General features: G+C 38.8%; 1 protein-coding gene across 3 annotated transcripts in view; it reads right to left on the reverse strand.

The window, feature by feature from the left end:
• The window catches only part of IPO11 (importin 11), a 298239-nt gene extending 277398 nt beyond the window's left edge, over nt 1–20841 (reverse strand). For all 3 annotated transcript variants that reach the window (XM_036887802.2, XM_036887801.2, XM_036887803.2), the window contains exon 1: nt 20680–20841. The gene's annotated coding sequence lies outside the window, so the exon portion shown is untranslated. The remainder of the gene's footprint in view (nt 1–20679) is intronic.
• Nucleotides 20842–21407: the final 566 nt, after the last annotated feature.

A 21407-nucleotide genomic window follows, 5' to 3' on the forward strand; every position in this document is an offset into this window, starting at 1 on the left:
GACTTCAAAACAGAATGGACGAGATGCAAGAGACCATTAATGGACTAGAAAACAGAGAACAGGAACGCAGAGAAGCTGATGCAGAGAGAGATAAAAGGATCTCCAGGAATGAAAGAACTCTAAGAGAGCTGAGTGACCAATCAAAACGGAACAATATCCGCATTATAGGGGTACCAGAAGAAGAAGAGAGAGAAAAACGGATAGAAAGTGTCTTTGAAGAAATAATTGCCGAGAACTTCCCCAAGCTAGGGGAGGAAATGGCCTCAGACCACAGAGGTACACAGAATTCCCAAGACAACGGATTCAAGGAGGGAAACACCAAGACACATGATAATTAAAATGGAAAAGATCAAAGACAAAGACAAAGTATTAAAGGCAGCAAGAGAGAAAAAAAAGGTCACCTACAAAGGAAAACACATCAGGATATCATCGACTTCTCAACAGAAACCCTACAGGCCAGAAGAGAATGGCATTATATACTTAATACAACTAAACAAAAGGGCCTCGAACCAAGACTACTGTATCCGGCACGATTATCATTTAAATACAAAGGAGGGATTAAACAATTCCCAGACAACCAAAAGTTGAGGGAATTTGCCTCACACAAACCACCTCTACAGGGCAGCTTATAGGGACTGCTTCAGATGGGAGCACTCCTAAAAAGAGCACAGAACAAAACACCCAACATATGAAGAAGGGAGGAGGAGGAAAAAGAAGGGAGAGAAATAAAGAATCATCAGACCGTGTTTATAATAGCTCAACAAGCGAGTTAAGTTAGACGGTAAGATAGTAAAGAAGCTAACCCTGAACCTTTGGTAACCACAAACTTAAAGCCTGCAATGGCAATAAGTACATACCTATCAATAATCACCCAAAATGTAAATGAACTGAATGCACCAATCAAAAGACACACAGTAATAGAATGGATAAAAAAGCAAGACCCATCCATATGCTGCTTACAAGAGACTCACCTCAAACCCAAAGACATGCACAGACTTAAAGGCAAGGGATGGAAAAAGATATTTCATGCAAACAACAGAGAGAAAAAAGCAGGTGTTGCAATACTAGTATCAGACAAAACAGACTTCAAAATAAAGAAAGGAACAAAAGATAAAGAAGGACATTACATAATGATAAAGGGCTCAGACCAAAAAGAGTATATAACCATTATAAATATATATGCACCCAATACAGGAGCACCAACATACCTGAAACAAATACTAACAGAACTAAAGGAGGAAATAGAATGCAATGCATTCATTCTGGGAGACTTCAACACACCACTCACTCCAAAGGACAGATCCACCAGACAGAAAATAAGTAAGGACACAGAGGCACTGAACAACACACTAGAACAGATGGACCTAATAGACATCTACAGAACTCTACATCAAAAAGCAACAGGATACACATTCTTCTCAAGTGCACATGGAACATTCTGCAGAATAGACCACATACTAGGCCACAAAAAGAGCCTCAGTAAATTCCAAAAGATTGAAATCCTACCAACCAACTTTTCAGACCACAAAGGCATTAAACTAGAAATAAACTGTTCAAAGAAAGCAAAAAGGCTCACAAACACATGGAGGATAAACAACACGCTCCTAAATAATCAATGGCTCAATGACCAAATCAAAATGGAGATCCAGCAATATATGGAAACAAATGACAACAACAACACTAAGCCCCAACTTCTATGGGGCACAGCAAAAGCAGTCTTAAGAAGAAAGTATACAGCAATCCAAGCATATTTAAAAAAGGAAGAACAAGACCAAATGAATGGTCTAATGTCACAATTATCGAAATTGGAAAAAGAAGAACAAATGAGGCCTAAGGTCAGCAGAAGGAGGGACATAATAAAGATCAGAGAAGAAATAAATAAAATTGAGAAGAATAAAACAATAGCAAAAATCAATGAAACCAAGAGCTGGTTCTTCGAGAAAATAAACAAAATAGACAAGCCTCTAGCCAGACTTATTAAGAGGAAAAGAGAGTCAACATAAATCAACAGTATCAGAAGGGAAAAAGGAAAAATCACGACGGACCCGCAGAAATACAAAGAATTATTAGAGCATACTATGAAAACCTATATGCTAACAAGCTGGAAAACCTAGGAGAAATGGACAACTTCCGAGAAAAATACAACCTTCCAAGACTGAACCAAAAAGAAACATAAAATCTAAACAGACCAATTACCAGCAACGAAATTGAAGCGGTAATCAAAAAACTACCAAAGAACAAAACCCCCGGGCCAGATGGATTTACCTCGGAATTTTATCAGACATACAGGGAAGACATAAAACCCATTCTCCTTAAAGTTTTCCAAAAAATTGAGGAGGAGGGGATACTCCCAAACTCATTCTATGAAGCTAACATCACTCTAATACCAAAACCAGGAAAAGACACCACCAAAAAAGAAAACTACAGACCAATATCCCTGATGAACGTAGATGCAAAAATACTCAACAAAATTTTAGCAAACCAAATTCAAAAATACATCAAAAGGATCGTACACCATGACCAAGTGGGATTCATCCCAGGGATGCAAGGATGGTACAACATTCGAAAGTCCATCCACATCATCCACCACATCAACAAAGACAAAAACCACATGATCATTTCCATAGATGCTGAGAAAGCATTTGACAAAGTTCAACATTCATTCATGATAAAAACTCTCAGCAAAATGGGAATAGAGGGCAAGTACCTCAACATAATAAAGGCCATCTATCATAAACCCACAGCCAACATTATATTGAACAGCGAGAAGCTGAAAGCATTTCCTCTGAGATCGGGAACTAGACAGGGATGCCCACTCTCCCCACTGTTATTTAACATAGTACTGGAGGGCCTAGCCACGGAAATCAGACAAAACAAAAAAATACAAGGAAGCCAGATTGGGAAAGAAGAAGTTAAACTATCACTATTTGCAGATGACATGATACTGCACATAAAAGACCCTAAAGACTCCACCCCAAAACTACTAGAACTGATATCGGAATACAGCAAAGTTGTAGGATACAAAATCAACACACAGAAATCTGTGGCTTTCCTATACACTAACAATGAACCAACAGAAAGAGAAATCAGGAAAACAACTCCACTTACAATTGCATCAAAAAAAATAAAATACCTAGGAATAAACCTAACCAAAGAAGTGAAAGACTTATACTCTGAAAACTACAAGTCACTCTTAAGAGAAATTAAACGGGACACTAACAGATGGAAACGCATCCCATGCTCATGGCTAGGAAGAATTAATATCGTCAAAAAGGCCATCCTGCCAAAAGCAATATACAGATTTGATGCAATCCCTATGAAACTACCAGCAACATTCTTCAATGAACTGGAACAAATAATTCAAAAATTCATATGGAACCACCAAAGTCCCCGAATAGCCAAAGCAATCCTGAGAAAGAAGAATAAAGTAGGGGAGATCTCACTCCCCAACTTCAAGCTCTATTATAAAGCCACAGTAATCAAGACAATTTGGTACTGGCACAAGAACAGAGCCACAGACCAATGGAACAGACTAGACAATCCAGACATTAACCCAGACATATATGGTCAATTAATATTTGATAAAGCAGCCATGGACATACAATGGCGAAATGACAGTCTCTTCCACAGATGGTACTGGCAAAACTGGACAGCTACATGTAGGAGAATGAAACTGAACCATTGTCTACACCCATATACAAAAGTAAACTCAAAATGGATCAAAGACCTGAATGTAAGTCACGAAACCATTAAACTCTTGGAAAAAAACATAGGCAAAAACCTCTTAGACATAAACATGAGTGATCGCTTCTTGAACATATCTCCCCGGGCAAAGAAAACAACAGCAAAAATGAACAAGTGGGACTATATTAAGCTGAAAAGCTTCTGTACAGCAAAAGACACCATCAATAGAACAAAAAGGAACCCTACAGTATGGGAGAATATATTTGAAAATGACACATCCGATAAAGGTTTAACGTCCAGAATATATAAAGAGCTCATACACCTCAATGAACAAAAAACAAATAACCCAATTAAAAAATGGGCAGAGGAACTGAACAGACGGTTCTCCAAAAAAGAAATACAGATGGCCAACAGACACATGAAAAGATGCTCCACATCGCTAATTATCAGAGAAATGCAAATTAAAACTACAATGAGGTATCACCTCACACCAGTAAGGATGGCTGCCATCCTAAAGACAAACAACAACAAATGTTGGCGAGGCTGTGGAGAAAGGGGAACTCTCCTACACTGCTGGTGGGAATGTAAATTAGTTCAACCATAGTGGAAAGCAGTATGGAGGTACATCAAAATGCTCAAAACAGACATACCATTTGACCCAGGAATTGCACTCCTAGGAATTTACCCTAAGAATGCAGCAATCAAGTATGAGAAAGACCAATGCACCCCTATGTTTATCGCACCACTATTTACAATAGCCAAGAATTGGAAGCAACCTAAATGTCCATCTATAAATGAATGGATAAAGAAGATGTGGTACATATACACAATGGAATACTACTCAGCCATTAGAAAAGGGCAAATCCTGCCATTTGCAGCAACATGGATGGAGCTGGAGGGTATTATGCTCAGTGAAACAAGCCAAGCAGAGAAAGAGAAATACCAAATGATTACACTCATCTGTGGAGTATAAGAACAAAGGAAAAACTGAAGGAAAAAAACAGCAGCAGAATCACAGAACTCAAGAATGGACTAACAGGTACCAAAGGGAAAGGGACTGGGGAGGATGGGTGGGTAGGGAGGGATGGGGGGGAGAAAAAGGGGGGTATTAAGATTAGCATCCATAGGGGGGGTGGGAGAAAGGGGAGGGCTGTACAACACAGAGAAGACAAGTAGTGATTCTACAAAGTTTTGCTAAGCTGATGGACAGTGACTGTAAAGGGGCATATAGGGGGGACCTGGTATAGGGGAGAACCTAGTAAACAAAGTATTCATCATGTAAGTGTAGATTAATGATAAGAAAAAAAAAAAAGCAGTTCCTGTGTGGTGACCTCCAGTGAGTTCTACACAATAATATAAAGGGCATATAAAAGTGTAGGCAAAGGGTCTGTTTGTGTTTATACAGAGGATCAAAGCCTAATTTGGCTACCCCGAAAATGAACTAAGATACGATATGAAAAAGAACTTCCAACATCAGCACTCTCGGGAAGACTCATGCCAGAAGATGATCAGCAAAAAAAACCCCAACAAAGATCCACGCACTGCCACAGGTGTAGGTGCACTCATCCCACCAGTTCCTGGACTTGCCATGGGAATGATGAAGGAGATATCTAAGCTGGCCTGTGCATACAGTAAAACAACAAATTTGACTGGATCTATACTGTTGGAACTCAACCAAGAATTAGGAGAAGTGCAAATTGTAGCACTCCAAAATCTTACAACTACAGACTATTTACTGTTAAAAGAACATATGGGATGTGAACAGTCCCCAGGAATGTGTTGTTTTAATTTCTCTGATTTCTCTCAGACTGTTCAAGTTCATTTGGACAATATCCACCATATCATAGATAAGTTTTCACAAATGCCTAAGGTGCCTAACTGGTTTTCTTGGTTTCACTGGAGATGGCTGGTAATTACAGGTATGCTTTGGTTACATAACTGTACTCCTATTATGTTAATGTGTGTGCGCAATTTAATTAGTAGTTTGAAACCTATACATGCTGAAGTTACTCAACAAGAAGATATGTCAAAGAAATAATCAGTCTTCCCAGGTTTTCTTCTGCCTGCTACTTCTATAGCTTTTCTTCTTCCTTCCTAATTACAACCCTTAAATAGAATTCGTGCCACATATCGAATTTACCAAGTATCATAATTCTTCCAAGTGGTAAAGATACCTCAAGACAAATGCTGGGCATAGAAGACACAGGGCATAAATATGCAAAGAAGTAAAAAGCTAACCTTTTCAAACAATAAGGCTTCTCTCTCACTTACCAACTTAACATTTCCCTGTATGGCCCCGGAAGATGACTGGTTAGCCAGAGATGGGTAAGATTCCTCAAGGGAGGAACAATCTAAGACAGGCACAGTCACAGGGGGGCCATCAGGTGAGAAAATGGGGATCAAGAGAGGTGAGGCTTAGAACCTCCCCCCTCCCTGTTCTGAGAGAAATCTTCTGCATACGTGGATGTTTTATTGCCCGTGTCTAGCTTGGATTAACACATAGTCTACAGGCACACACCTGATCATCTACATTTGCTCTCTTACAACACTAAACTATGTTTTCTACCTTTATCTCATATCTACCTACCACTTCAGCATTTTATTAAAAATAATAATAAAGAGAGAAATGTGGTATCCACATATAAATCAAATATAAAAATCAAATGAATATTCATATTTGAACTGACTGTTTATAGTTCATAATGCATGAACAAAACCGAAAGCTTCTGTGATGACTGCCCTTGTAATGTTCACCATGTAACTTATTCACTATGTAAGAATTTGTACTCCATGTAAGAACTTGTTCGTTATGCATCAGAAGATTGGAGACTGACGAAAATTAACCTTGGAGTGGATTAATGATTGTGCATTGAGCATTCACCCCCCTACACAGAATTTTATTGTTGTTAACAACCATTTGATCAATCAATATGAGAGATGCCCTCACAAAATATATATATATATATAAACACACTTCCAATTGTAAAATAAATAAGTAACTGGGATGTAATGCATAGCATAAGGAATATAGTCAAAATATTGTAACAACTTGGTATGGTGATAGCTGGTACCTAGAATTATCATGTATATAAATGTTGAATCACTGTGTTATACACCTGAAACTAATGTAATACTGTGTGTCAAATACCCTTCAATAAAAAATAATTATCCAGGAAAAAAAAAAAAAGAGAGGAAAAGAGAGTCAACACAAATCAACAGAATCAGAAACGAGAAAGGAAAAATCACGACGGACCCCACAGAAATACAAAGAATTATTAGAGAATACTATGAAAACCTATATGCTAACAAGCTGGGAAACCTAGGAGAAATGGACAACTTCCTAGAAAAATACAACCTTCCAAGACTGACCCAGAAAGAAACAGAAAATCTAAACAGACCAATTACCAGCAACGAAATTGAAGCAGTAATCAAAAAACTACCAAAGAACAAAACCCCCGGGCCAGATGGATTTACCTTGGAATTTTATCAGACATACAGGGAAGGCATAATACCCATTCTCCTTAAAGTTTCAAAAAATAGAAGGGGAGGGAATACTCCCAAACTCATTCTATGAACCCAACATCACCCTAATACCAAAACCAGGCAAAGACCCCACCAAAAAAGAAAACTACAGAACAATATCCCTGATGAACGTAGATGCAAAAATACTCAACAAAATATTAGCAAACCGAATTCAAAAATACATCAAAAGGATCATACACCATGACCAAGTGGGATTCATCCCAGGGATGCAAGGATGGTACAACATTCGAAAGTCCATCAACATCATCCACCACATCAACAAAAAGAAAGACAAAAACCACATGATCATCTCCATAGATGCTGAAAAAGCATTTGACAAAGTTCAACATCCATTCATGATAAAGACTCTCAGCAAAATGGGAATAGAGGGCAAGTACCTCAACATAATAAAGGCCGTATGTGATAAGCCCACAGCCAACATCCTACTGAACAGCAAGAAGCTGAAAGCTTTTCTTCTAAGATCGGGACAAGACAGGGATGCCCACTCTCCCCACTGTTATTCAACATAGTGCTGGAGGTCCTAGCCATGGCAATTAGACAAAACAAAGAAATACAAGGAATCCAGATTGGTAAAGAAGAAGTCAAACTGTCACTACTTGCAGATGACATGATATTGTACATAAAACACCCTAAAGACTCCACTCCAAAACTACTAGAACTAATATCGGAATTCAGCAAAGTTGCAGGATACAAAATTAATACACAGAAATCAATGGCTTTCCTATACTTAACAATGAGCTAATAGAAAGAGAAATCAGGAAAACAATTCCATTCTCAATAGCATCAAAAAGAATAAAATACCTAGGAATAAAACTAACCAAGGAAGTGAAAGACCTGTACCCTGAAAACTACAAAACACACTTAAGAGAAATTAAAGAGGACACTAACAAATGGAAACTCATCCCATGCTCTTGGCTAGGAAGAATTAATATCATCAAAATGGCCATCCTGCCCAAAACAATCTACAGATTTGATGCAATCTCTATCAAATTAACAACAGCATTCTTCAACAAACTGGAACAAATAGTTCAAAAATTCATAAGGAACCACCAAAGACCCCGAATAACCAAAGCAATCCTGAGAAGGAAGAATACAGTTGGGGGGATCTCACTCCCCAACTTCAAGCTCTACTACAAAGCCACAGTAATCAAGACAATTTGGTACTGGTACAACAACAGACCCACAGACCAGTGGAACAGAATAGAGACTTCAGACATTAACCCAAACACATATGGTCAATCAATATATGATAAAGGAGCCATGGACATACAATGGGGAAATGACAGCCTTTTTATCAGCTGGTGTTGGCAAAACTGGACAGCTACATGTAACAGAATGAAACTGGATCACTGTCTAACCCCATATACATAAGTAAATTCTAAATGGATCAAAGACCTGAATGTAAGTCATGAAACCATAAAACTCATAGAAAAAAACATAGGCAAAAATCTCTTGGACATAAACATGAGCGACTTCTTAATGAACATATCTCCCCGGGCAAGGGAAACAAAAGCAAAAATGAACAAGTGGGACTACGTCAAGCTGAAAAGCTTCTGTACAGCAAAGGACACCATCAATAGAACAAAAAGGTACCTTACAGTATGGGAGAATATATTCATAAATGACAGATTCGATAAAGGGTTGACATCCAAAATACATAAAGAACTCACAGACCTCAACAAACAAAAAGCTAATGATCCAATTAAAAAATGGGCAGAGTAACTGAACAGACACTTCTCCAAAGAGGAAATTCAGATGGCCAACAGACACATGAAAAGATGCTCCACATCACTAGTCATCAGAGAAATGCAAATTAAAACCACAATGAGATATCACCTCACACCAGTAAGGATTGCCACCATCCAAAAGACAAACAACAGCAAATGTTGGTGAGGTTGTGGAGAAAGGGAACCCTCCTACACTGCTGGTGGGAATGTAAATTAGTTCAGCCATTATGGAAAGCAATATGGAGGTTCCTCAAAAAGCTCAAAATAGAAATACCATTTGACCCAAGAATTCCACTCTTAGGAATTTACCCTAAGAATACAGCAGCCCAGTTTGAAGAAGACAGATGCACCCCTATGTTTATCGCAGCACTGTTTACAATAGCCAAGAAATGGAAGCAACCTAAGTGTCCATCAGTAGATGAATGGATAAAGAAGATGTGGTACATATACACAATGGAATATTATTCAGCCATAAGAAGAAAACAAATCCTACCATTTGCAACAACATGGATGGAGCTAGAGGGTATTATGCTCAGTGAAATAAGCCAGGCGGAGAAAGACATGTACCAAATGATTTCACTCATATGTGGAGTATAAGAACAAAGAAAATACTGAAAGAACTAAACAGCAGCAGAATCACAGAACCCAAGAATGGACTAACAATTACCAAAGGAAAAAGGACTTGGGGGGGATTGGTGGGAAGGGAAGGGATGAGGACGGGGCATTACGATTAGCATGTATTAATGTGGGGGGGGCACGGGGAGGGATGTGCAACACAGAGAAGACAAGTAGTGATTCTACAGCATCTTACTACACTGATGGACAGTGACTGTAATGGGGCTTGTGCAGGGGACTTGGTGAAGCGGGGAGCCTAGTAAATATAATGTTCCTCATGTTATTGTAGATTAATGGTACCAAAATAAAAAAGTAAAAAAATAAAAACCTAATGGCAATAAGCATACCAGTAAAAAAAAGAATACATACCAGTAACATGGTTACCAATGGACATTTTGAAATACTGCAGACAACCTGGGTGGCTCTATCCATATCTTTGATCTCCCAGGAACCCCTGCTGGAGGCCCAGGTTCAATAAAAATTAAAAAAAAATATGCTGAGAAGAGAGGTCCTAAGGGAAATAAATTAATGTAGGCCTAAAGAGTAATACAATGCAAGAAAGATGTGATTCAAAACATGAAAATGGAAACCTCACCTGAAAGGCAAAACATGAACAACCGAAGAACTTCCTTATAGCATTGTCTCTACTACCGCAGTTAACTATTGTATTCTTAAAAGTACTCTCTATGAAAAGAAAATGTGGTATGATGACATGAATGTGTTTTGAGCTTTACATAAAATAAGTATGACAGAATTTAAGAAAATATAATAACAGAAGCAATATTTTAGCATAAAGGAGAGCGAGAAACTGTGGAACAAGAACAGGCAGACTCAGGCAGAGAAAGACAAATACCCTATGATTTCACATATCTGTGGAATCTAAAAACGAAACAAAACCAAATGAACAGAACAGCAGTAGCCCCACAGACATTGAGGAGTGACTGGTAGTTACCATCAGGGAGCGGTCAGGGTGGGTGGGAGGGGTGCGTGAGGGAGATAAAGGGGCACAAAAATCTCTATCATGATATAAATTGGTCACAGAGATGGAAGTGCAGCATGGAGAATATAACCAATGGTTCTGTAACAACCTCCTGTGTTGACAGAAAATAACTGCACTAGTGGGGCTGAGGATTTAATAATGAGTAACTGTTGGAACACTGTGTTGTATACTTGAAATCAATATAATAATCAATATACTACTGGGTATCAACTATGCTTTAATAAAAAAATACACTTGAAAAAAACAGAACAGGCAGAGTGATATGAACACAGGGATGAATCGCCCAGTGAGAAAAACACTGCAATATTTCACATTTAAATGAAGGATACATATTCAGAAACAGGAAAAACAATGGCCAGATACAAGCCCTTGAGAAAAATGACATTAGTAAGTTGAAAGCTAGTTTCCTCCTAGAAGAACAGAAATTGGGCAAATAAAAACTTGGAAAGTAGCCTTTTGATGCAATGTATAAGCAATATAGTATTTACCATGTATTACTGGAGTATTTCATAAACACGGTAAGACAAAGTGATTTTTTTTTTCAAAGAGTTAAATTCCTGCAAGTCCAGTCTGATCTACAGCCCAAGTCTACAAAAAGAAAAGGAGGTAGAAAATATTCTTGGGGCATGATGTATAGAAAATATTACAAAATTGCAGAACTGCCCAAAGTCAAAAGCAAAGTAGAGAAAAACAATGTGTCAAAGACAAAAAAGAAATGAATCTTTTGTGAAGAGCAGTGAAGAATTCAAAGATAATCACTAAGAAAAGTTCGCATATTAGAAGATTAAAGAAAGGGACTGTTTTATTATTTCAAGAAACCAAAATCTCAAATTACAAGAAAACAGTTTGCCAAAAAAAAGTTGAACCCAAATCTGACCAAGTTTCTAGACCTTACTACCAATGTAGTTAGAAAGGAATTACATAGAGGTAAGATGAAATAAGGTTAACTATTAACTCCACTTCTAGAATTTACCCAAATAAAACAAAATCCCTGATTCGAAAAGATATACACACCCCTATGTTTATTGCCGTATTATTTACAATAGCCAAGAAATGCAAGAAACCAAAGTGTCCACCACGATGGATAAAGTAGATGTGGTATATACATAGTACAACACTCCTTCCTCCAAGCTCCTGTTTTACATGGTACATACTTCCATTATTACCCCCTACTTCCTTGTTTACTTGCATCTACTACTCAAAATTCTGAGCTGCTTAAAGGCAAGAACTGTGCTTATTCATTTATCTGTGTCAGCACTTAGTACAGTGTCAAGGATATACAGCAAATGCTCAGTATGTGTCTGATTAACTGAACAAGGCAATAATGTGCCTGTAATTTCTGAGAGTAGAAGGCAGACTTTTAGAAAAGATGAAACAGAAAGTTGTCAAAGAAACAATAATCTTTCTGGAAAAAGCAGTAATTGTATCAGAGTAACTAGAGATATACCTAGAAAAGATACAAGAGTAAACAGCATGTTATATGGTTGAGGTTGAGGAAAATGAATGAAGGAATAAATGAATGCATGAACAGTCCATTCAGTATCTTCCTTTACTGAAATAGGCACATCAAACCAACAAAATTTAACAATACCTTTCACTGGGGATATCTAACACCCTTTGTTCTAATCTTGTGCTCTCCAGTCAACTTTCTGATATTTATTTTATCATTAGACTTTTCTACATTCATTTATTCAACAAATATTCATTGAACACCAATAAATGCCAGACATTACTCTAGACACTTGAGATACAATTAACTAAAAAGACAAAAACTCCAGCCCTTGAGAGTATATACACTCAAGACTGAGAGACAAAGAAATAGTTGTGTAAACTACATACTATTTAAGAAGGCAGTACAGAGCAACAGGAGGCAGCTTTGAGAGAAATCCGGTCTAACAAACCAGAGTATTTGCATCTTACTGGGAGTTTTTAGTAAAATGGCATTGATAAACTGCAGTAAGTCTCTTGCCTGTTTGGTATCTGAGAGTATCCCCAGCAACTGAATACCTCCTAACAGGAAAAGCTAGGGAGTTTGTCCCAAACACTAGTGACCCCACAAGGGCAGTAGCAGTTGTGAGTCCCCAACTAATGTCACCAGTAGCCTCTGACATGTCTTTAGCTGACACAAAAAAATAAAAACATCTGTATGGAAACTACTGAAGAACAGCAATTATGTGTACCAGTTTTAGAGTTCCTTCCCTGAAGTAACATAAAGAAGGAAGAGCAGTAAGCTTGATTCTGAAGCAAGGTACTATTCTTTGAATAACAGCAATAGCATAGCCTACATTTAAGACTGTAACTGATCAAATTTAAGTTTAGTCAAATCTTTTGCTAAGTGTTAAAGGATCATCAGCCCTCTCCAAATATACACACCTTTGATTAGTAGTTTCCAGTTACTGGTCCAAGACATCACTACAATACTGTCTTAGAAGAATCTCATTTTTGTTGTGAGAGTTTAGCCTAAGGAGTCATTGCAATTATAAAAATTCATTCATTAAAAAATGTAGGGCTGTCAAAAGAAAGAAACAAATCCTACCATTTGCAATAACATGGATGGAGCTGGAGGACATTATGCTCAGTGAAATAAGTCAGGCAGAGAAAGACAAATGCCAAATGATTTCGCTCATTTGTGGAGTATAACAGTGAAGCAAAACTGAAGGAACAAAATGGCAGCAGACTCACAGACTCCAAGAATGAACTAGTGGTTACCAAAGGGGAGGGGTGTGGGAGGGCAGGTGGGGAGGGAGGGAGAAGGGGACTGAGGGATATTATGTTTAGTACACATGGTGTGGGGGATCACAGGGAGAACAGTGTATCACACAGAAGGCACATAGTGGATCTCTGGCAACTTGCTGCACTCATGAACAGTGACTGCATTGGGGTATGGGTGGGGACTTGATAATATGCGTAAATGTAGTAACCACATTGTTTTTTCATGTGAAACCTTCATAAGAGTGTATATCAATCATACCTTAATAAAAAAATTTTTTTTTAAATGTAGGGCTGTATGTCAAGCCATGTCCCACAATTAAAAACTATTCTACTTTTATCATTAAAATGTTTTAAATCATTAAAATAATTTTTCTATCTCACCTTTGAACCACCCATATCAGTTATCTAAACAGTAAGTATATCTAATTTAAGCATTTTGTTTTACTAACCAAGAAACTATCCCAAAGAGGCTAAGGAGATAAACTATGACTACTCTATGGTCATAGCCTCATTAATCACATTCCTGAACCTAGAACTCAAGTCTCCTATCCCAACTCAAGACTCTTCTGGCTATCCCAACTTTCCTTTTGATTACAAGTGCCGTCCATTGATACCTCAAGTGAAATTAACTTTTTTTTTTGCTTTAGGCCTCAGAACCAAAATACAACATCAAGACTATAGCTTATCTTCCTGATAAACTATATTACATCAAAATTGAAGACCAAAATTAATGGAGCCAATGAAAACACCATATGTAAACTTTAACAAGGCAGAAATTAGAAACTTAAATGACTAAAACAGAGAAAGGATTACTATAAAGAATATGCATGAAACCCTTGTGGATCAACAAAACAAGAAATACACAAGAAAACCGGACAAAGGGTATAAGTAGACAATCCACAGATGGGAAAAGCCAAATTGTTAATAAATATTAGAAGAGATGCTTCCTCACAGGTTACCAGGATTTTGTTTAATCAAAAGATTACTTCATAATCATCAAACTGGCAAAAATTACAAGGTCTAAAAATATTCACTGCTGGTAAGAATCGAAATAGAAACTGTTATGCATTGCCAGTAGGAGTACACCTCGGTACAAGCACTCAGGAAAGCATCTTGCCTTCTCTAATGAAATTGTGTGTATGTGTATACATGATACAACCAGGTTATATCCTATGACCAGATTACATCCTATGCCACAACAGTTCCATACTTGGTGCTATAACCAAAGTAACTCCTGCACAAGCATACAGGAAGGAAACAGGATAAAGGGTCCATAAGGAGCAGTCTGTGAGTTAAGAGAGACTTGGAGACAGCACATGTCCATCTTTAGTGGACAAAATACACAAAATGTACCACATCCTTCCCTTGTAGAATTTGTTCCCTCTGGCTGGAAAATTCTTGCTCCTAGTTAGCTGCACATGTTGCACTTAACTTGAACCAAGTCTCTGCTCAAGCTGCCAATTAATCAAATAGGTCTTCTCTGACCACCCAATCTAAATTGCTCACCCTTCAACCCATATCTCTATGTTCTGGATATCCTTCTTAGTTTGTCTGCATAACACTTTTAACTATCTGACATTCTAATATATATGTGTTTATTGTCCAGACTCCTTCCATTAGAACTTAAGGTCCAGAGATAAGGGACTTCAATTGTTTGAAGGTCTATCACCAGAATCCAGAATCGTACCTGGCACATATAAAAGTGATGAATAAATATTTAAGTAAATTAATTCAATTACTAAATCCCAATCTCTGCTTATAGTTGTGTAAAGTCACAAAAATGAACTCAAATCTCTGATTTTTCAAGCCCTCCCAGTCTAACCTCCTACCTTTTCTCAACTATCTGGTAATTCAACTTGCATTCACAGTATTCAACAATGAAGTAGCGTGTACTGGCCAGGCACTCACTATTCTGAGAAAAAAAATGAGTCTTTGCATTCAAGTTTAGAGAGGAAAAAAGACAAATGCAGTATAGTGTAAGTGATAACCTGTTATGCAACAACATAAGAGGAAGCCCTAAGTCACCCCACAGAGGTTGGGGAAGGCTTCCCAGGGAGTGGAACAAAGCAGTGTCTGTGCTAGGCCCTGGAAGTTGAATAGGAGTTATTGAATGAGTATGATATAGGTATTTGTCAGGTGGTGAGACTAACCATTCTAGGCAGAAGACACACAACATAAAACTCTGTTTTTAAAAACATCCTAATATAAAAACAAAGCAAAACAAAATGAACAAAACAGCAGCAAACTCACAGACACTGAGAAGTGACTGGTGGTTACCATGGGGGAGGAGTTGAGGTGGGTAAGTGGGGAGGATGAGGAGGATAAAGGGGCACACAAATTCTCAATCATAATATAAGTTGGTCACAGAGATAGTAGTACAGTAGGGAGAATATAGCCAATGATTCTGTAACAGCTTCCCAAGTTGACAGAAAGTAACTACACTAGTGGGGGTGAGGTTTTAATAGTACAGATAACTGTTGAACCACTGTGCTGTATATTTGAAACCAATATAAGTTGTGTATCAATGATACTTCAATAAATAAGTAAATAATAAATAAAAACATCCTAACACTTCTGAAGAATTATAAATAGTTCAGCATGACAGAAGAACATGGGGAAGGAAATTGAAGGCAAAAGCAAAAAGCAAGCAAAATCCAAATCACTAAGGTCCTTATTTCCAAGGCTTAGTAGTTTGGATTTTCATCTGCAAATCTGCATGGAAGGATTGCAGAATAACACTATAATCTGCCTACAGTAAAAGGAAGGGTAAAGAAGAACAGTAGCCATTCTTAGAAGCAAGAAAATTACTTAGAATGTTTACACAAAACTCCAAATAATAATGAAAATCTGAACTAAGGTGGTAGCCACAGGGGAAAACTAGATGAAAGAGGTAGAACAAGTGCTGGAAATATTTAGATAGCTTGAGAGGCCACAGGGGGAGAACAGTATATAAGGGCAACCAAGAGGGAAGAATTAAGATTTGGGGTGTCTCCAACTGGCTGGTGCAAGCAAGGACCATAAGAAGAGAAGCAACTTCAGAAAGGGTTAAATATATAATTTTTTTTTTACATCAGTGTAAGGTATCTTAAGACAATCACAATGCGTCAGAGTTGTAGAGTATCTATGCTAAAGAGAGAGAAATGGAGGAGTCATCAAAATCAAGACAGTAGCAGAAGTCATCAGACCATTCCAGGAGAGTAGGCAGAGGCATAACAGAACAGAAGAGCCCCAGAATGAAACAATAACTGAAGTCATCAGAGAAGAGGGAAAATACACCAAGGAAAAATTGGCCAAGACATAGGAGGGAATTAAGGAGAACAGTGTTACAGAAGCATCAGAGAATGAATCTCAAGGAGGACAACTAGTCAAAATGTCAAGTGATTTAAACACTGACTGGTAAGTTAGTGCCAACTGAGAGAAAAAAGGGAGAACCAAGTGTTATGGACTAAACTGTATTCCCCCAAAATTCGTACATTGGAGCCCTAACCTCTAATAACCTCAGACAAGAGATAAGATTTTTGAAGAGGTGACTAGTTAAACTGAGGCACTAGTCCAATGCAATTGGCATTCTAATCAGAAGCAGAGATACCAGAGGTTCTAGTGCACTGCAATACAACCATATAAAGAAGGCAGAAAGCAGGCAGTCACCTGTAAGTCAAGGAGAAAGACCTCAGAGAAAACCAGTCCTGCCAGAACCTTATCTTGGACTTAGAGCCTCCAGAACTGTGAGAAAATTAATTTCTGTTGTTTAAGCCACGTAGTCTGTGGTATTTTTTTATGGCAGCCCCAGCAAATGAATCCACCAAGGAACATTATCACTGAAGAAAAAAAACTCAGAGCACAATTAAAGATGAACAGATAGAGGTAGACATGTTCACAGGTGAAAAGAGGATAAAAAGCAGTGCTTCCTTTCCACTGTGAAGTACAAAGCAACACCATCCAAGAAAGAGTAAGAAGGGAATGTGGTGGGTTAACCACCACCATGAGAACCAATTACTAGAGACACCCGGGATTACTGGGCTTTTGTTCCCATTATGTAATAAATGTTTGTTGTTGAATGAATACCTATCTGTTATTCATGAATGCTTTACTTAAGCTTAATATGGTGAACTCTGCCAATAACTAGTAAAAGAAAAGCACTAAAATAAACCAGAACCTTAGTTATGAATCTAGATATAACTGACTTTATCCAAGTCACTTACCATTGCTAGCCCTTAGTTTCTTCAATCAGATGAATCAGACTAGCTAATCAGCATAAGATCACCTCAGGTTAAAAATAAATGATGCTAAAAATGAACAAGTGGGACTATATCAAGCTGAGAAGCTTCTGTACAGCAAAGGACACCATCAGTAGAACAAAAAGGCATCCTACAGTATGGGAGAATATATTCATAAATAACAGATCCGATAAAGGGTTGACATCCAAAATATATAAAGAACTCACAGACCTCAACAAACAAAAAGCAAATAATCCAATTAAAAAATGGGCAGAGGAGATGAACAGACAGTTCTCCAAAGAAGAAATTCAGATGGCCAACAGACACATGAAAAGATGCTCCACATCACTAGTCATCAGAGAAATGCAAATTAAAACCACAATGGGGTATCACCTCACACCAGTAAGGATCGCCACCATCCAAAAGACAAACAACAACAAATGTTGGTGAGGTTGTGGAGAAAGGGGAACCCTCCTACACTGCTGGTGGGAATGTAAGCTAGTTCAAGCTTTGTGGAAAGCAATATGGAGGTTCCTCAAAAAGCTCAAAAGAGAAATACCATTTGACCCAGGAATTCCACTCCTAGGAATTTACCCTAAGAATGCAGCAGCCCAGTTTGAAAAAGACAGATACACCCCTATGTTTATCGCAGCACTGTTTACAATAGCCAAGAAATGGAAGCAACCTAAGTGTCCATCAGTAGATGAATGGATAAAGAAGATGTGGTACATATACACAATGGAATATTATTCAGCCCTACGAAGAAAACAAATCCTACCATTTGCAACAACATGGATGGAGCTAGAGGGTATTATACTCAGTGAAATAAGCCAGGCAGAGAAAGACATGTACCAAATGATTTCATTCATATGTGGAGTATAAGAACAAAGAAAAAACTGAAGGAACCAAACAGCAGTAGACTCACAGAACCCAAGAATGGACTAACAGTTACCAAAGAAAAAGGGACTGGGGAGGATGGGTGGGAAGGGAGGGATAAGGAGGGGGAAAAAGAAAGGGGGCATTACAATTAGCATGTATAATGTTGGGGAGGCACAGGGAGGGCTGTGCAACACAGAGAAGACAAGTAGTGATTCTACAGCATCTTACTATGCTGATGGACAGTGACTGAAATGGGGTTTGTGGGGGGGACTCGGTGAAGGGGGGAGCCTAGTAAACATAATGTTCCTCGTGTAATGGTAGATTAATGATACCAAAATAAAAAAATAAATAATAAATAAAATAAAAAATAAATGATGCTACAATTTTCACACAAGTTTATGCATGCTCGATCTTTAACTTTTACCAACCAAAGTATTATGTCAAGCTTTAATGTGCATTCATATCATCTGGAGAGTTTTTTTTTAATACTGATTCTGATTCAGACTAAGCTGGAGATGTGTACTTCTAGCAAACTCTCACGTGATGCCATATACCACATTTTGAGTAGCAAGAGTATAACACTGATCTAGCTCAAGCCCTACAAAACTTATAATTGTGGGCTTATCTAATTTTCAGAAATTTCCAGATATTTAGAAAACCAAAAAAGACTCACACCTGCACTAAGTGTGTCTTGCCATTCTCTAAAATACTCTGAAATTAATTGATAGTCCCCATTTGGTGCAAATGGGAAAAAAAAAAAGAAATTAATATTGCCATTGATAACACTAAATTAGGAATAGCAAGATTAAATACACACACACACATACAAACAACACAAAGGTTAAAATCCATCTAATCAAAGATATTACCTTTCTCAAATATGAGTATTTTTACTTCTGGAAAAACATATATTTATCTCTGGAAAAATCTTCAGTATATTTTAAATGCCACACGCCTACAAGGGTTCTGTTGCATTCTGGCTTGATCCTGAATGCAAACACATTCTTGGGGTCACAAAATCTAAAGATTTCTTACTAATTACCAAATAATCTTCACATAATTGTTTAGAACCTCCAATCATATTACCACAACTAAATTAGTTTGTGGTGAGAATTCTTTTCTGCTTTAAGCATAAGTAGGGCAGAGACAGATCAGCTACCCTAGGGCTATAATAAATGGCCACAAAGCATGGCTATAATTAAACTGTTTCTACTATTCCCTGTGCTAGGTTATTGGAGAAAAAATTCCACAATCCTGTCACATCCAACAAGGCGGGATTTTATTTCACAGAACTCTTCCTCAGCGATGAAAGGCGTTAAGAAAAGGTATCATGTGATGGATGTCTTATATTGGAGGGTCACTCTGACCTTAATCTGAAGCCTCTGTACTGAAAGGAGAAGTTTGAAATAACATGAAAATGGAGGAGTGAACTCCCTATCCAAGAAAAGAACAACTATGATTGCAAACTACTCGTCCTTACTCCCTGCAGAAGAATAACCAAATCTCAAGGACACTCCCAACACTACAACTGAGCTCTTTTAAACGGGGATGGGGAGGGAGGTGTATGTCAGTTGCAATCTTGGCACCAGTAGGCAATTTACCAGCCCTAGCTGTTTAGTCAAATCACTTTGAAATAATAATACTCCCCCCGACTCACCATTATGTCACTAAAGAATAAAGAAAAATTACAAATGCAATGGGCGTCGAAACGTTTTGCTGAATCACAAATACTCCCTAAATATAAAACTGCCTAAGTCGCTGAGCTTGAGCACTGGCGGCCATACCTCAGCAAGCAGCTCCTCTGAAAGCGTGTAACTTCCTTCACTTGTTCATGAAAGGCAAGGACAGGTCTAATGCTTAATTAAAGCTTTCACAGTACTGCTATCAGCAACTGTTGTGTGTGCAATACCTAAATAACAGTGATTTCATACTAAAGTTGACCACATTCTCTCAAAATTTATACCACCTATCCCCCAAGGGCAAATGCACCACCCTGGCCCGCAACCGCAGCCACAATGGGGGCACCCTAACGCTCTCATCTTGGCCCCCAGCCCCTGCCTCCCTGCACCCTGTTTCCTCCTCCACCATCCTCTCCCCTCCTGGGCTGACTCGGCCAGCCCCCAGTTCCCACGGGTTCCTAGAGTCACGCGGAGAGCCAAGGCTGCAGGCCGCCCTCGCAGCGCTTCTACTATCCTCGTCTCCCGGTAGCCCCACGTTCTTCCTCGCCTCTCGGGTCTCTCCTTCCAACCCACTCCTCCCCTCCACTCGCGCGCACTCTGCGGCTCTAAGGCCGGGGCCTCACTGTTTGGTTCGGTCCGTAATAGCCCGGCTCTCCTGCTTCCACTCCCCGACAGGAAGCGGCGTCCGTTGGTCCCACGCCCCACGCTTCCAGTCCACACGCCGCCGCCTACTGATGCCGAAAGCGGCTTCTAGGAACGCGCCATGTTCAGCGTCGCCGCTCCAAGTGACGCGGACGCGCAAATACTGCGTCACACATCCAGAGCGCGTGGACTAGGCAAAGGAGGAAGACGATAGGAGTACGGTGGGAGAGAAAGGAGGCGCTTCCCCTTTGAAATTGAACGCGCCGGGCGTCTAAATCGGCTGTGTGCGCTTGCGCAGTATAGCGCGCGGTGAGCTCAGACTCGAGTGCGATCTGTAACCATGGAGACCGTAGGTCTGCGTTACCCTACTCCCGGGAAAATCCATTGTCTCCTGGGTTGATTGAAGCTTAAATGAGAACCGTTTTCCCTTCCGGGCCTAGATAGCTGCTCTAAATGCATTGTTTTTAGGGTCCGTCTCAGCAGAGAAGAGTTATTAAAATAATCCTATTTCCATCAGTTAACCCGCCCACGAGTATTTATTTTTTCAAGGTCCTAAACTTGGGCGCTCTACTCCAGAATGATAGCAAGGTTGGAAAGATTAAAAAGGAAACAAGTCCAGTTTTGCCTGCATCAGCTACTAGATAGTTTAGTGACCTTAGTTTTCTTATCTTTAAAAAGAAAAACTGTAAGGAAATAGTTTTGTGTTCAT

The sequence above is a fragment of the Manis pentadactyla genome, chromosome 2 (assembly GCF_030020395.1).
Source record: "Manis pentadactyla isolate mManPen7 chromosome 2, mManPen7.hap1, whole genome shotgun sequence".
Lineage (NCBI taxonomy): Eukaryota > Metazoa > Chordata > Mammalia > Pholidota > Manidae > Manis > Manis pentadactyla.